The following is a 12917-nucleotide window of genomic DNA, read 5'->3' as shown; positions in this document are numbered from 1 at the left end:
TATATTGATTTTATGTTAAATGCAAACTTGCTTCCACAACGCAATTGACGATACACGCTTAACTTTTTTATTTAAAGTCCAGACATAGTGTACCACTTGTGTTATAAACAGCTTGTCTGTGCAAATGTAAACTCATCATCTGAAAACATCGGCGGTCACGTAAAGAGACGAACGAGTGATCAGTGCAAAATAATATTGCTTCTGTTTTGTTTTTGTCTGCATATTATCTCCGGTGCCACGTATTGTTTGTCTCCACCGCCTGCTGGGTTTAATCTCAGCTCTCCGTGGACCCCGTGTCCATCTATTCACCATGATTAGCCTTAATAGATGTGCAGTTGGCTTCTGTTTGATGACCCAGGCTGTTTGTTGACAAAGCCTTGATGCGTTCTTTTATTAAATGCATTAAGCTGCAATAAGATGGTTTCCTTCCATGATGACTCAAAGTCCACGCAGAAGGACCAGAAGGTGTGCATTAATATTAATATGCAGTCCACATATATAGAATCTATTTATCTGTTCCTCATTGATCATTACAGTGTGCAGTTTAATGTGATCAAACCAGATTTATAGCTACAAAAGTGGAGAAAGTTGAAAGCAAATGTTCACAGCAGCATGTGTGACGAGTAATACAACGCAGTAAATTGCATGTATCGGATGGAAATTAATGGTTCAAAAACATTCTGATTGTTTTTGTTCACTCTCACAATTAACCATAAGGTTTTCAAAAAAACCTCGGATAATGTTCACTGCAGTAATAAATGATATGTGACAGGCTCCCACATCCTGAAATCAGTGGAAGTTAAATGAGGCGGAAATAGGTATATTTCAAGGTGTGATAACACACCTCTATGAGCACATGATGCTATTATAGATGCTCTGAAGCATCTGATCTCTCCTGCAGGTAACAGCAAGCGCAGAAAAGAACAAATTACATGTAGAGAAAATGGGCTGTCTATTAGAGGGGAACGTTTGCTTCCAAATCCCGAGAGCATTTCAGATATGACAGTTATTTAATATAACTATGTTCTGCTGAGAGACAATAGCTGATGTTTCCAACAATGGAAATATTTAAACACTGGAGGCTCATATGGATAATTCTTATGTCAGTGTATAGGTTATATAAACGTTTGGGTGATAGACCAGTGTTTCCCAAACTTTTTTTTTCTGGGGAACCACTTTTTAAAAATGACCCAATACACAATAGTCTATAAATTGAATTTGTGCGTAAATGAACGTTCCTGACTAGTTTAACCGCCATTTCTGCATCACCTTATATTATCTTGAATTGGTAAACCAGCCATTTTGAAGCGATACGTTTGGTAAATCAAATAAATGCATTTAAGTGGAGTTAACCAGCCAATTAGACTGTTGTCAGGCTTTAAATAGGTGTTATCAGTAGCTTTAAGTCCCATAGATGTGGGTCAGTAGGGGCCTACTACACCCACTAGTAGGTTTTATCATCTATTCACATGGTAGATCAGGTATAAAAGAACACAACAGCGACCTCTAGCGATCGTAGTAATTATGACAGGAGTAGAAGCAGAAGTGGGACGATGGGTTCGCATCCTGTGTGAAATCAACATGTGTTGTTGTGTTTGTAGTTATTTTAACCCAAAACACAGTGTTTTTCCCACAACTTAACTAAGTGTTTTTTTTTACCTAAACCTAAATAAGTTGTAGTTTTATTGCCTAAACCTAAAGAAGTTGTAGTTTTCTTGCTAAAACCTAAAAAGTTAAAGAAGTTGTAGTTTATTGCCTAAACCTAAAGAAGTCGTAGTTTTATTGCCTAAACCTAAAAAAGCCTCTGTTTGTGTTCAAAACATGACGTTTCATTCAGTTTAACATGTTAGAATGTGTTGCTTCTAAGTTTCACTTTTACAACATAGTAGGCCCGTAATGACCCATATGTCTGGTGCTTATAGCAACTGATAACGCCTATTAATAGCCTGACAACAGTCGAATTGGGTGCAGCTAATGGGCTCTTGTTTTTTTCCTCTGATCAGTAAAACAACGTACACTAGCCTGTCATAGTAGATTCAATGTTATAAGTAGGCTACAATTATCAGAACAATACGAACACTCAGGCTCCCTCATGGCTCAAAGGTGTACTGCAGATACTGTATATTATTGTTAAAGAAAAGACTATGGAAGAAATAATGCAAATGTATTTATTTTTAATAAAATCGATACTGGACCAACCTGCAGGTCACAACCCAGTCTTTGGGAAAGACTTGAAGTGAATATAAATCAAATTGCAATTAATAGCTCGATATTATCATATTTTTGATTGATTTCTTGGACAGACATCCTATAGTCACTAACTGACGTAATCTAGATTTTATTGCGATTGCATATATTAACTCTCTTGATTTCTAGCTTAAATTCAACATTTTCAGCACACTAAAAACATACCATGATAATGTCAGCTAAATATAGCCCATTAAAAACAGTCTCACACTTACTGTCACTGTCACTGCAATATTTGCACTGTAATGGAGGAGACAAATGTCCCAAATCACCCTCTTTCACACTTTTATAAGAGGTCTAATCCCATTGCTAGTTATTGCCTTCATTTGTCTCTGGTATTATCATTACTGGAGGTGATTGGCAGTCCCTGGAGAGGCTTTTTGGCGGACCTTCTCTTCACTTGAAATGTGTGAGCCAGGCGTGATGGAGGCGCCTCCTGGCACCACGTAGTACCTATCTTCTGATCATCTGTTATCTCTGACTGAACATATTGGATTATTGATTTGAAGAGGGAATGTGTTTTTGTAGGCGTTCGTCTGTGGAAGCCTAACATGCTCATTGTAGCCTAACTGTGACCCAGTAAAATGCACAAATTCTCTTTGGATGCTGGCATTTGACTATTTCCAGACTGGAGCTGTCCGTGGTGCTGAAGCTGATTTAATTTCCATTTCAGATTGAAAGCAGCAAGGAGAAAAATGTGCTTTAGTTTTAGCCTTAAAGGACCAGTGTGTAACATTTCGGAGGATCTTTTAGCAGAAATGGAATATAATATTCACAACTATGTTTTCATTGTGTATAATCACTTCATAGCTCTTCATACCTACATAGAGAGCATGATCTCTTTATGGAGTCTGCCAGTTTCTACAGCAGCCCAGAAGGACAAACCAAACACTGGCTCTAGAGAGAGCCTTTCAGGTTTTGACGTTACCTGATGGCCACCGTAGTTCTCCGACAAGCTTGTGAAACTGCGGTAACGTGAGCCGCAGAGTGCAAAACCGCGGTACCGCCACCCGTAGTCGGACTTCCGTTGCACATGAAGTAGTGTTATTACGGTAAGGATGGCGTCTGAGCGAGGTAAACTGCGTTACCACGGTTTTGCACTCGGCGGCTCATGTTACCGCGGTCTTTGAAAGGGAGGAGTGGGTGGAGGGGTATTCAGTTGGTTGCAATCTGCAACCACACCACTAGATGCCGTCAAATCCTACACACTGTACCTTTAAAAGAGAACTCCACCAATTTAACATTGCACTCCTATAAGATTGTTGGACTTGCAATAGACAGTTTATAGAAAAAAGGATAAAAATCAAAGCAGCAGAATCAGAGATATCGTCTTTCTTATTCCACAAATTCTTCTTCCTTGTCAAGCCCTGATGCCTACATTACCCACAGTGCAACTCGACTACCGACAGTCTGAGATTTGAGTGTGTTATGCTAGCAGCTTATTGTAGCCTGCGGCCTACAGAGGTTTGGTAAACTCACTTCTTTCTAATTTTACACTTGCAGATTTTTTCATTTTCAGACTTGTAGTCTTCAGCTCCAACCGACGCTGGCTCACTTGAGGCAATTTACCAGATTTTGCATAACTCCCTCTGGAGCCACAAAAGGCTTTATACAACTTTTTTGTATATGCAGTTGCAGTAGTACTTCCTAAGACATGTAAACAAATTTGAACGTGTAAAATTGGTGGAGTTCCCCTTTAACAAACACACAGTGAAGCTCCTTCATTTCAGCTTTAAACACTCTTGTGTAACCAACTCGTGGGTAATTTCCCCCACACAGAGGCCCAAACAAAAAAGCTTTAGCTGCGTTGAAGAGAAGAGGTGGTGAGAAATTAAAAAAGAAACAAACACACACACACATTTACAAATACACACTATAAACTTCACCATCTGGGAGTAGGATTAATTTCTGGACTGTTACTCAACCTCCACTGTTATGGGCATTCCTTGCACCAAACGTGTAAAAGTGTGCACAAAGGGGTAAAACGAGCGGGTAAAGCAGAAGAAAGGTAATAATAATAATACAACAGGCACTTTGATGGTTCCTCAGGAGGATCTGTGAATTAGGACAGCCTGAAGATCAGCAGAGGGAGTGAGGAGGAGTCTGTCAACAGGAGGAGAGCAAAGTGAGAATGAGTTCTATTGATATTTCTGCTGCCTTTTGTGTCTATGTGCAATGTGCATGCATGTGTGAACGAGGGAAAGAGTGAGAGATTGACCAGAGACACCAGCCTGCTCTGCTGCCAAGTCACATTAATTGTATCAGTAACTGGCTTTCATTCCTCCGATCTCCAGCATATCGTGATGCTGCTTCAAGTAACACCATGATTAAATCAGAAAGAGAGAGAGACACCCAATGGTTTCTCTCTTTGGGCTTAATGTGGTTTGAGCTCAACATGTTTACCAGCTTTAACTGAGTTAAATGCACCTTGCCTTTAAATTGGTTTCTTCTTTGGTGATAATCAGTCACATAGATGTATATATGTAGATACCGCATTGATGCTTCAGCCCATTGCTGTGATGCGTCAGCGTTGCCGCCATATTGGGGAGGTCAGGATTGGTCCGTAAACACGTACAAGTGAACGGGGGAGCTGCCGTTTTTCTGGATAAAAAGCACTATAATGTTTACATTTCTCCACCGATTTCAATGAGTAGTTTTTATATTGAAGGATTTATGATCTACAAGGAGTAAAAAAAAGAAAGTTTTGTCTCCAGTTACTTAAAATCTCGATACTAGGCTATAATCGCTGCTAGACGCTCAAAAGAGTGTGTCTCAACGTTAGCTAAGCTTAACTTACAGTACTTCATATAGATTATAAACACTTGAATATAAAAACGACTCATTGAAATCGATTGAGAACTGTATTACAACGTTATTGTATTTTTTATCCAGAAAAACGTCAGCTCCCCCGTTCACTTGTATGTGTTTACAGGCCAGTCCTGACCTCCCCAATATGGAGGGGACGTTGACATACAATTCAAAGGCCAATGCGTCATCTACGTATATATCGGTGCCTTCAAATAAAAGTTGCGAGAACACCGCTGCTGCTGAGCAACTGCAATATCAACGTTACTGTTGGCATCTAGAAGCCACAGAGGCTAACGATCTAGCAAGCTAGCAAGTGGGTAACATAATGCAGGAAATGCAAAGGCATAATGACAGAGAAAAAAGATGAGGCTGTTGGGAATATCAACATTTTCCTCAGACATATTATGAAATTACAAAGAAAAACAATATAAAAATTACGATATATTCACTTATTATGTACAGAAAATGTAACTTCCATGGCCTCCGCCATTTCTGACAATGTCAACAAACACATCACAACTCGTGAACTCAGAAACTTTCCACTTACGAGGTCGTGAATACCACAAGAGGGGGGCGTTCATATGGACTCTTTTTTGTGAATACGGTAAACACGACCCCATTTGAAGGCACCAAATATCTATGATGGCCGTGGTCACTGGACCCTAACCAGAGAGTAATGACTGTTTAATGTGTATTCATGAACTGGGAATAGGTTGAATCACTTTCATGTTATATCATCTCTGTCGCTGATTGATATAATCAAATTGCTACTCATAATCAGAGACAAGATGAGAAAAAGGTTTATTTCTGTGACTTGTTGCCAAATTTTCCTTTTTAAACAAAGCTTCTTTTTTCTCTCTGGGATGGGTAAGTTTGAACTTTGAACTCTTTTCTTTGTGCACGCTCCCATGTTGGCTTGCTCTACTGACGTCTCACTGGGACAATGAGGATCAAAGTGTGTCTGGCTGCTCTCTCATTTACGGCCTGTGAGAAAAAGCCTTCCTCTTCCTCAGTTGTACTATTACCTGGTCCTACTTTCTCATTTATACACACACACACATACACACACTTGCCCTGGCGATATTAGCTGACGGCATGCTGTCTGGAAGCGGGTAAAGCACTGGGGACCTGCTCCTACTGTCCCCGGCTGTCTATATGAATTAGTAACACACAGTGCCACTAATGCTTGCAGATCACAGTCTCAGGCACCGCAACATCTGTGCGCATCTGAGTACATCAGTGTGAGTCTGAGAGTCCTTGAACTTAGCGGGGAATTTGCCCTGAGGACTCTTGCAACTGTCAGACAACCTGTAGGGGCGCTCTCTGCTTTAACATGTCCTTTTATTTACTCGTCCTGACTGCTGCCATATGTAGGGGGGAAGTGGAGACAGTTGCTGTGTGCTCAGGTGAAGTGCGGAGTTTCTGGTGTTGACAAAAGCCCTCCTCGTCATCCATCCATCCACCTCTGCTAGGCCGTCACTTCACCCCAGAGCTCTGCCTCCGTTCCTGCTCATCACTTCTTAAACAATCCCTTCCATCTCTATTTTCTATTTTAGTTTCCATCTGTTTGTTTATCTCTCTCCCTCTTTCTCTTGCCACACAGCCCCTTTTTTTTTTCCTCCTGCAGGCAAACAGAAGCATTGCCAAGAACAGCTCTGTTGGCCTGCTTAGAATTTACATATGTAAATGAGAGCCAATGTTGCTCGTAAATCTGCAATTAAGCAAACAGCTGAAGCTTACAAACAACGTCGGTCCCTATTACTTTACCAATAATAGAGTTTCTTGTGCACTGATTTATATTGCCAACCCCATTACCTTCTTTCTCCTGCCTTTATGCAATTGGTTGAAGATAATGTCCTGGACCATACTCAAGGTCTTTGATTAGTGGAGCAGCACAATGCGTTGAGAATAAAGCTCCGTACTCTTTCTCCAAATATATGGGAGCAAAACACAAGCTTGACTTACTTTTTATGCGCGGTTCAAAGAGCGTAGCAGCATGTGTTCATCAAAGCACTGTACATCTATTTACATACTGTACTCCGCAAAGAAAACAGCTCTTTTAATGAGTTGCAGAGGTCGAAAGTCATGACCAAGATTCAGAGTTTATACCAACAAACATGATATCCCGCATACCAGTCTTTGCGTGTGATGAGAGACTCTCTATACTCATTACGGCTAATGTGTGGCAAACTCTGTTACTTATACATATTTATACATATGGATGGATATGGATGTTCAGTGAGAGCTGGAATGTCTCCACCAGACAGACCAGCAAAACCAGAACAAGAGCCGGAAGCTGAGCCGGTTGTTGATTCTCAGTGGGATCGACAGTACTAGAAACTCTTTTTCATCAGTATGAATTAATGTTAATTATATTAATTATTAATCAATACCGTAGTTTATTTGCCTTAACCTAACCAAGTTAATCTTTTCTTAAACCTAAATAAGGAGTTGGCTACCATTGCACAACGCAACCCAACGCAAGACTGCAGCTCCAGTTACACTCTGCATATGTTATACCCCATAGCTCAAGACCATGTCCCAGCCTCTTTCAATAAGCCTTGTCGTTTCTTAACCCTAACTAAGTGGTTTTGTTGCCTAAACCTATACTTCCTGTGAAGACGGAAGTTTATTTTGAAAAGACACTATGCATGTAACGAGCATATATTGACACGCCGTCTCTGACTTGTCCAAAACGCAAGACGCTAGAGGGATACCTAGAGCATCATAGGTGAAGCTTAGGGCCACTGACAAGTTGCGGTATTTGACGAGTCGGGGTGAGAATGTGTTGCATTTACAGTAGGCTATACGTTAGCAGGGTGACATGATATCAGATAATTGCATCCTGGAAATCTCACAGTGAACCCAACCCAGCTTCTGACTTGGACTTCCTTGCAGCAGCGCTGTCCCACAACACTTTTCTCATGTAGAAAGTTGGACTTTCTGACTTTCTAGCATCTTTTGGACATCTTTAGCATTAGATATGGTATCGTGTGCCAACTGGAGATAAGGAGGTCGGTTTTGTGACTGTACCCTGGTAGCCCCAGTGCTGTTCAGAACTTTATCTGCGGAGATTTGAGGTCACTGTGACCTGCCACATGAGTGAGGTGAGTGAAGGTTCTCCAACATCACCTCCCTTCTGGATGGTTCCTCTACAGAGGGAATCAGAGGAAGGATTCAAAGTCTGTTTGCTGGTCTGGGAGTCTGAAGTAGTCGATCCAGGTCATGCATTTCTGTCCTGATCTCTTTTTTTGCCTCTCACTCATGTTTCTATCACACAAACATGATACACTCTTTTTACAAAAACTATACAACTTATCAGCTGTACCCCGCTGTAAAACTAATAGACTGAATGCTTAAAAAACAAGTCGGGAAGCCTGGAGTAGTAATGGATTCAAACCCGAATTTAGAGCAACCAAATCAAGAATATCATCATGAAAATAAAGCACGAATTGAAGGATTTAGTTCCAAGTACATCTAAAAAAACTTCCATCCAAGGTTTTATTTTCCGTTGAATAAGTGTAATGGTGTCTTCATAGGTCTCTCCAAAAAAGCAACCAGACTGCCGAGGCTAGAGTATTTACTCAGACTAAGAAAGCAAAGCACAATGCTACAGTTCTCAGATCACTGCACTCTGCACAGGTATGTCAAAGGACTTATTTTAAAATACTATTAGTGTTTCTTGCTTGTAAACCACTGAAAGATGTAAAATATTCATCTGTGACCTGCTTCTGTGTTCCCGACATCTCAGGTAGTCTGGGGCTGGTTTGCTTACTGTTGAAAGGAACCACAAGAAACATTGGGAAGCAGCTTTTTAAAGGATATATACCATATTATCTGGAACAAATGTCTGAAGATAAGAGGCCTGATCAAACTGTCATTTGGTAGTGTTTCCTGTTTTATTTTGATAAATTCACTCCTCATGTGTCATGTTTGGTTTTACTTTTTGTCGTTGTGTGTTTTCCCGCCTCCTTGATTATCTTCACCTGCCCCTGATTTTGCCATTAGTCCACCCTGTTTACACTCCCTAGTTTTCCCTGATAGTCTTTGTTCCACCCTGTGTCACCAGTGTAAGTTTTCTATGATTTTTGGACTTTGCCTTTCTCCCTGTTTTTTTTTAGATTTTTGCCAACTCCCTGTCTGGATTTGTTTGCTCTTCTTGGACTGGTTATGTCCTGACCTAGCCTTTTTGAAATTTACCTTGTGTCCTGTGTCCTGTGTCTGCAGGATTGAGTCCTAAAACCCGGAAATGAGTTAGCATTTTAGCACCTCCGATTCTGTCATCTCGAAATCAATGGGTTTTTTGAATGGGTTTTTAGTTAGAGGTCTGTGGCTTAAAATATTTTAACGTTATGTTCTATGACTTAAAATACGTCAAGAAATATTCCACTCATGAATTTTGAAGCCTTTATGTGTCTTAAAAAAGGCGGTTGCCAACAAGTGGCTAAAAGAGACTACTAAACGTCATCTCGCCAACTCATCCGCCTTTACAGCCTCGTTGTGTATACTCACGTTCATGCGACTGTAGTGTAGTTCGTTTATAGCCTAACGTTAGCTTTTTACGTCTGGCGATTGCATTCACACTTCAAAAATCATAAAAGTGGTGTTTAGTTATGGAGATTATCTTGCTGAACAATATAAGTAAGTATGATAAATGTGTGTTTGCCACAGAGCTTATTTTCTGCAATAATCCAAGACCCAATGGAAATCCAATTGGCTTTTCGTCGAGAGCACCAGGGCGATGCTATCTTCCTGATTGGCCTACAAAAATACGTCATCCCTGCAGCACTCTTTTCTCTGTTCAATGCTGAATCGTTACACCAACTCATTTAAATCTAGACAGAAAACAACAAACCACAAGTGTTTCTGGTGGAAACCACACACACGACCCGTAAAAAAATCCAATCAAGGATGTTTTGGTGAACAAGAGCAACATGTTGCGCTCAGCTCAGGCTCATTTAAATTCTCTTCTCTTCGTCTTTTTTAATTTTGACTTAAATCTGCAATAACTGATGTTTTGGCCATTTGGGAGCAGCAGAAACAAAGCTGTGAACACAACACTAACAAATTATCACCTTGATATGGCAAACTTAGCGAAGCAGTTGCCTATTTGCACATCCAGAAGATATAGAGCACCTTATGGAGTTACAGCGCTATTTTTGGTCTCCAACTATTTAAAACACATCTTGCTCTTTAGCAGCTAAATGCTCCAATATTTTCACCAGCTTGTCACTAGCTTTGTGATGAATTTTGTGCAGATAATTCTCTGTGAGGTTGTCACTATGAGCCACCCCTTTCACATACAAGCAGTCATGTGATCCATTGTTAATATAAATAGATTATAGCCACTTTAAAGCCTGTTGACGCTTTAGGTGTAAACCAATTTAACTTGCCTTTTACAGGTGCTGTACGAATAAACTTTCATTCCGTGTTGTTTGGGGTTAAAAGAAAAAAAGGTCATATGAAATGTTGGTATTGGATTATGGCACATGATGAGAAATTAGGCGCGGGACTGCAGAGATGTTAAGTGTTACAGTCGCAGGCCTTCTCTAATAGCGTGAAATGAGAACAGATCTGTTAAAGCCTCAAAGAACACAGAAATGGGATGGGATTGGCTTTACGCCGTCGTCCATTACCGCCCTCACACTGATAGGCCCTTTATGAGACTTAATTTAAAAGTCGATGGCATCTTTAATGGCCACGGCACTGGTTGTTTTTCTGTGTTTTTAAAACGCTGGTTCCCTAATGAGCAGAGGCAGCCTCATTTGGGGGATGGAGGACAGAAAAATGTTTCGACCTGTGGCAAGAGGTCATTATGCCCCAGCTGTGTCAGGAAAACAGATAAGCCTATGTTGTACTGTGCTTATAGGCTGCTGGTCACTGAGCAGACGATTATATCTAACAGATGGAGCCCTTTACGGATACACCAGCAAGATGGAGATGAAGTGGTTAAATGAAATGACGAATGGAGGGTCTGTTGACAGAAATCTGCTCGGTTTGTTCTTCATGCTGTGACTTTTTGGCATTTTGTTTCATGTCCTTGTTTATCTCCTGAATTAGAAGCAGAGTAATAGTGCAACATGTTTGAGATGGAGCCAAGCGTGTCAAAGCCTTGAAAGACAGCCAGTGTCCTCAGAAACTACTTTAGTTAAAGTTAATGACTGCAGTTTGAAAGACACAGATGAGGGAGTAAATGTAGTACATCATATCTCACCCTGATCTTAATGATTGCTCTTTGAATTATGAATTCTAGCACAAAACATTGTTGCCATTCATAAAGATTTTGTATTTGTTTTCCTGCTATTACACATTCAAATGTATTTGGTTATAATTATTAGGTTTATACTATATGTTAAACCAGTATTATTTAAAGGGGCCCTACACCAATTTTACCTCGGGGTCTGAAAAGTGAAGCCAATGCTGAAGTGCCTTAAACTTGCATTCTTTCTAATATTCAGCAGGGGGCGACTCCTCTGGTTACAGATAGAAGTCTGATTGTATAGAAGTCTATGAGGAAATGACCCTACTTCTCACTTGATTTATTACCTCAGTAAAACATTGTAAACATGAGTTTATTGTCTCAATCGTTAGTTTCAAGTCTTCTTCAATACAGCATGATGTTCATTTAGTAAATTATGGTCCCATTTAGAGTCAAATAGACCATAAAGCAGGGTATGCTTTAGGGCGTGGCTACCTTGTGATTGACAGGTCGCTACCACGGCGTTGTCTGGTCTGGGAGTTGTCTGTGTTTTTGTCTTAGAACTTTAACCCTTTCATAGTGTGTTTTCAGTTCATGAAAGTTAATTATAACATTTTGGTTGCCTAAAAATTTCTTATTCAGCATTTGGCTGTACTTAGCTCCACCCTCTCGTGTCTCTACTGGTTGCAAAAAAACAACATGGTGACAGCCAAAATGCCAAACTCGAGGCTTCAAAACAGCAGTCCACAAACCAATATGTGACGTCACAGTGACTACATCCACTTCTTATATGCAGTCTATGGTTCACACATAGCGAATCAAAGCAGCCTTTCACAAGTCTGAATCATGTGGTCGAGTTTAGTTGAGAATGTAATTTACATACTCAGCTCTGATTGGACAGTTATTTTCTCCTGTTGCCATGATGCTAGTGCATAGCAAAGTAGTTCATTTACTGAGCGATGTGTTTTTACACATTATTTTCATGTCCTGGTACCTTGTTAGATTTATATAATATTGACTGGGAAAGATGTTGATGTGATGCCATTTTATCACATTTGGTTGGTCCAGGTTGTTGCTCATGCTGCATTAAGTTAAACTTCCTCTTGCTGTGCTGCAGCAAAATCATGGAGTTGTGAGGAAGGCATCAGGCTGCTATTTGGAGGTTCCATTCACAATGAGTGGCATCCTGACGCGCCTCTAGCGTTTGAGTCTGTATGTGTGAACAGCCCCATAAAACTCAGGATATCTCCACCTTTGCTGCTTCAGTTTTGACCAGTCTTCCTTTAACCTGTCTCTTTTGAGTCCCCCAACTTTGCTGAAGAACAGTACCCCTTTAAATGTTAGAGTTTGTTTGATCTTTGATTCAGTTATTTCGTATTAAAAAGTCTTCAAGGCATTGTATCTTATTGTGTACTTGTGTCTTCACACGTAGTATTTCCCATATTTTTACCCTGAAAAACTTCCAGCTTCTAACCCTTTGCTATGCAAATGATCTGTGCAAGTCAATGCTGGAGGGGAATTAGCTTTTTGAGTCAGTCAAATTGAGCTGCATAGCTCAGCCTCTGACAGCGTGGAAAAAAAACAAGCCTCTTTCATTTCGGCTATGTGTCTCACACTTTTCATATTGTAGTTGTTAATTAAGATATTAATAATTTGGTTCACT

General features: G+C 40.3%; 1 protein-coding gene across 1 annotated transcript in view; it reads left to right on the top strand.

Annotated features, from left to right (window-relative positions):
* LOC119501673 (speckle type BTB/POZ protein) overlaps positions 1-12917 on the top strand; it is a 207765-nt gene that overhangs the window by 10654 nt on the left and 184194 nt on the right. The gene's annotated exons all lie outside the window — the stretch shown is intronic.

Source organism: Sebastes umbrosus, chromosome 14 (assembly GCF_015220745.1).
Source record: "Sebastes umbrosus isolate fSebUmb1 chromosome 14, fSebUmb1.pri, whole genome shotgun sequence".
NCBI lineage: Eukaryota > Metazoa > Chordata > Actinopteri > Perciformes > Sebastidae > Sebastes > Sebastes umbrosus.
The sequence above is the reverse complement of the archived record's forward strand: the minus strand, read 5'-3'. Positions and strand labels throughout refer to the sequence as shown.